General features: G+C 39.2%; 1 protein-coding gene across 4 annotated transcripts in view; it reads right to left on the minus strand.

Moving 5' to 3' along the window:
- The window catches only part of USP32 (ubiquitin specific peptidase 32), a 123,231-nt gene that overhangs the window by 96,451 nt on the left and 22,105 nt on the right, over positions 1–4,675 (minus strand). Inside the window, exon 1 of one of the 4 annotated variants that reach the window (XM_014531589.1) lies at positions 3,345–3,420. The exons of the other annotated variants lie outside the window; for them this stretch is intronic. The gene's annotated coding sequence lies outside the window, so the exon portion shown is untranslated. Of the gene's footprint in view, positions 1–3,344; positions 3,421–4,675 lie in introns of those variants that run through there. 4 annotated transcript variants of the gene reach the window in all.

Genomic DNA, 4,675 nt, shown 5'->3' on the forward strand with positions numbered 1-4,675 from the left:
GGGCGTGGCCCACAGTTCCTTTCCAGATGCACAAATTCATGCACTGCGCCCCTAGTTAATAACAACCAAAAACTGGAAATGACCCAAATGTCCATGCACAACTGAAGAAAAAGATTAAGATACATTAACATTATGGAAAATTATTCACCAATAGAGAGGAAAAAGGTACTGATACACATAACAACATGGATGAAACTTGAATACTACACTGAGCAAAAGAAGGCTGATTTAAAAGAGCAGCTTCTACTACATGAAAAACTAATAAACCTATGCCAGATACATAGGAACAGTCCAAGATAATACAAATATCTGACTTACTGACAACTCACCAGCTCCTTACAAATGAACAAAAATTCCCTAAAGATACTCTTATCCCTCTAAGTGTATAATAGTAGTTGATAAACACTCTAAGGCTGCGTCTGAAAAGGGTGACTGGCCTAGCAGGGATGGGTGTTCCATATCTATAAACATTGGTATTTACATACATCTTTAAATGACTTTTTCAATTTTATTGTCATCTAGTATTCCCAGTTTTGTTCCTACTACTTTTTTTATTGCAAATGTACAGTATTTCAGCTAACTGGTGAGTTAAATTTCTGTAAGCCAGCTCCCTATGACTCTAATAATCCTATCTAATAAAGAGGGGATATGCTAATCGACCCTCACACCATCACAAAGATGGTGGTGCCCACAGCCAATAAGGAGGGAATATGCTAATTGACAGCCATGCCCTCAAAGATGGCAGCGCCCACAGCCACAAGATGGCGGCGCCCAATCCCCTCAGCCCAGCCGGGCCTTGCCTGCCTCCAGAGTTCCCCAGTCCCCTCAGCCCCCGAGCCGCCCAGGGCCACCCGAGGCTCAGGTAACCAGGGCCGGCCGAGGCTTGTGCTGCTGGCAATGGCAGCAGCAGAGGTGTGATGGGGGCGTCGCCTTCCCCTGATGGCCGGGTTGCCTCCCGCCCCTGAGGGCTCCCGAACTGTGAAAGGGGGTAGGCCGGGTTGAGGGACCCCCCTCTCCATTTTCATGCACCGGGCCTCTAGTCATTTATAACATTGTTTCTATAGAGAAATAAATCGATAGAGTACTTTAAAACTAGGCTTATTCTTAGGTTTAAAAAAACGTGTTCCAATGGCTCAGTTAATCCAATGTTTCTCTAACCTCATTAAATCACTCAATAACACAAATCTAACCTTTGATAGTGAACAAGTCTACCAAAATGACATTTTCACAAATCCCTTTAAGCATTCACAATATTTTGTTCTGGCTCTAAACTAACACATAGAAATATAGCTTTTGAAGGTAATGTCAAAAATAACCATCCCTCCAAAGTTTCCAAAATATCTATGAGGAAAAAAAAGGGTAAAATATAAACAGAACATAAAAGTAGAAGTAATACAGAAGAAATCCCATGACAGAAACAAAGAAAAATCTACAAATATGACACAGAGGAAACTTGCAAAAAACAGACTAGTGATGATTACATTATAGTTGGCATGAGTAGATTGCAAAGTTAAGTACTAAATACATTAATAGACGAGATCACTCTGGACGAGATCTGGCTATCTATAGAGGGTACTATAAAAAAGACAATTTGTGCCAAAGCCGGTTTGGCTCAGTGGATAGAGCGTCGGCCTGCGGACTGAAAGGTCCCAGGTTCAATTCCGGTCAAGGGCATGTACCTGGGTTGCGGGCACATCCCCACTGGGAGATGTGCAGGAGGCAGCTGATCGATGTTTCTCTCTCATCGATGTTTCTAACTCTCTATCTCTCTCCCTTCCTCTCTGTAAAAAATCAATAAAATATATTTTAAAAAAAATAAAAAAAAATAAAAAATCTAAAATCTTTCCACTTCCAGAAAAAAGTATATTAAAAAATGAAACATTAAAAAAAAAAAGACAATTTGACTACTTGAAATATATAAAAATGTATAGGCAGCAATCAGAAAAAGTTATAGGTCAGAACCTCACAACTTAGAAACAGTACTAGACCTAGTCACCTCTTCTACTATGTCCATACAAAGTTGCTCTTGGCTTTACCCAACACACATGGTTAGTGCAGGCTGTAAAATAGATTGTGACTCCATATCTTCACTTCACAGACTGCTAGTGTCTGTAATCAAAACGAGCCTCCCTAACTTTGCAGAGCATCAGGTTGAACCATCTGCCACTACTTCTGTTCCCCAGCATCTCTGAGCTTTGCTGCAGTGCACAAATATTAAAGTAGTCTAAGAAAAAATTCCGCTTCCTCCTTCCTATTAGTTTTTTTTATTAACAAGCATAAAAATGTGAAGAAAAAATAATATGAATGAAATCTGTATGCTGGACAACAAAGCTATTTTGTTAATGAATAAACCATTAACAAACAACTTATAAACTTAGAATACAAATGGAGAAAACTGCAAGTTGTACAAGTTTTCTTCTACTAAGAATAACAGCTCATTCTGAAATATGCCAACTATAGTTAACAAATTCAAATAATTTCTAGAAAGAATGTGTCCTTGAAAACTGCCCATAAGAAAAGAATGTCAATCAAAAAGATTCCACTTAGTTTATGGCCATAGGAAATCTATTGTATACTTAAATACCACAGAGGAGTCTTAAAAATGTCATAGAAAGAATGCTTTTAAGTATTCATTAGCTTTTTAAAAAATTCTCCATAATATAACAAAATGACTAGTCAACATATATTGACAACAAGTTTTCTAAGTTCAAACAAACAAATTAGTCATTCTCCTGGTCCATAAACTTCTGAGCTATCAGCAATATGGCACTCATCCGTTCAACTACATTAAATTATATGCTGCCAAGTATTCTCCTTGGGGTGAGGGGGATCAGTCGAGGACATCTAGTAGCCTAAATCACTTTCCATATCTAACCAAAATGTAATGACAGGTTATCATCACTGCCTTTAACCTTAAACAAAATAAGATTAAATGTTGTAGCTAACTTAGCATTTTACTTTTTAAAAAGCAATTTCACAGACACTCAAAAAATTCTTACAAAAGTCTTATGAAATAAGAATAACATACATTTCAGTATTGTTTCTTCCCTGTTTGGAAGAGGAAGGAGAGAAAAGACAGAAAGCAAAGAGGGAAAGTATTCAGGGAGATGGAGAGAGGGAGGTTGGGAAGCTGGAGGGGGGGTGGGGGCTTGGCGAAAGGCTGCCTCATCCACAAGTACTTTAAGTTTCCCTAAAGAAACCAGTGAGGTTTCTCTTTTACCACCATTGCCCAAAACCTGCTAAGTCAATCACATGTAAAATTCATGAATTTGAAACCATTTATTACCTCCATTCTATTTCACTTTAAGAGCAGTCTTTTACAACATAATATATCCTAAACTTACCTTTCCAGAAACTTTATTATTTATGAATAAGTTTGCAAATTTTAAAAAAGTCCAATCCTCCAATGAGATTCATCTTCCATGTAAAAGTCAAAGTCTATATTTTAGGCTTCAATTTGTAAAGAAAGCCACAAATTTATCTTCATCAAATGATTACAAAATTAAAAGTGAGATCGTCTACATTCTACTATTAGTACTAGCTAAGCCCATAATTCAGGTTGAAAGTTATTTTCTTGTATTTTAATTAAGAAATCATGAAATTTTTCCTACAGTTGTATGAGAGAATTCACCTATTCTTATGTGTCACTAAGATCCTTGCTGAAAGGCATTACAAAAAAAATCACCTTAAAAAAAAATCACCTTAGAGAAAAAAACAAATTAATGGAAATTGGAAACAAAAAAAGTATTAATCCAAAGAAAACATACTAATGAAATTTGGAATAGTTCTGCTTTCCATACTGATGGAAACAATTGAAATAAACATCCTTCTTGAAAAACTGGTGAAAAAGAGCACATATAGTGTCTCTATTCTCAATGCTGCTGTCATTATGAAGAAATACTTTGAAAATAAACTGATGTGTTGGCAACCACTACACCTCCAAGCGACAGGAAAAATGTCATTTTCAGTACTATTAATGGTTACAACATATAACATCTGAAAAACCTTCAGATGTTACGCCTTCTAATACAAAAAGCAATTTTGAAAAAATTAGGAGTCAGATGTGGACAATTCTGAATTATATAAAGAAATTCACATGGAGAGAGACCAAGATGGCGGCATAGGTAAACACCAGAGACTGCTGCCACAAACAACCACTTCAAAAATACAACTAAAAGATGGAACGGACATCACCCAGAACCACAGGAAGGCTGGCTGAGGAGAGACTCTTCAACTAGAAGGAAAAATAACAGCACACCGAGGCTCAGAGGAGGCGCAGTGTGGAAAATACTCAGGTGCGGAGGTGCGCGCGCAAAGCGGGCTGGTGGCTGAGAGCGCGGTTGTCGTTTTCGGTCAGGGGGGAGTCTCAGACTCTGAGCTCCAGATACGGGCGAATCGCTGGGGACTCGGACCCAAACGGGAGAAGCGGGAGTGTCTGGCATCAGTTGGAAGGCAGCTTTCCCTCCGAGGTTTGCAGCGGTTCCTGGGGTTCTGAGAAGCAGAGCCTCTGGGAACAGGACTGAGGGCACCATAACGGCTCCCTCCGCCCGCCCTGTTGAGCCCGCCCCGCCCAAGCCCTGCGCAGAGCCATTTGCCGGATCGCCTCAGGCAAAGGCTAGATTAGCACCTCCCCAGAGGACAGAAGTTTTCCCACTGCAGCAGACACAGCTGATTC

This window comes from Myotis brandtii, unplaced genomic scaffold (assembly GCF_000412655.1).
Source record: "Myotis brandtii unplaced genomic scaffold, ASM41265v1 scaffold120, whole genome shotgun sequence".
Taxonomy (NCBI): Eukaryota; Metazoa; Chordata; class Mammalia; order Chiroptera; family Vespertilionidae; genus Myotis; species Myotis brandtii.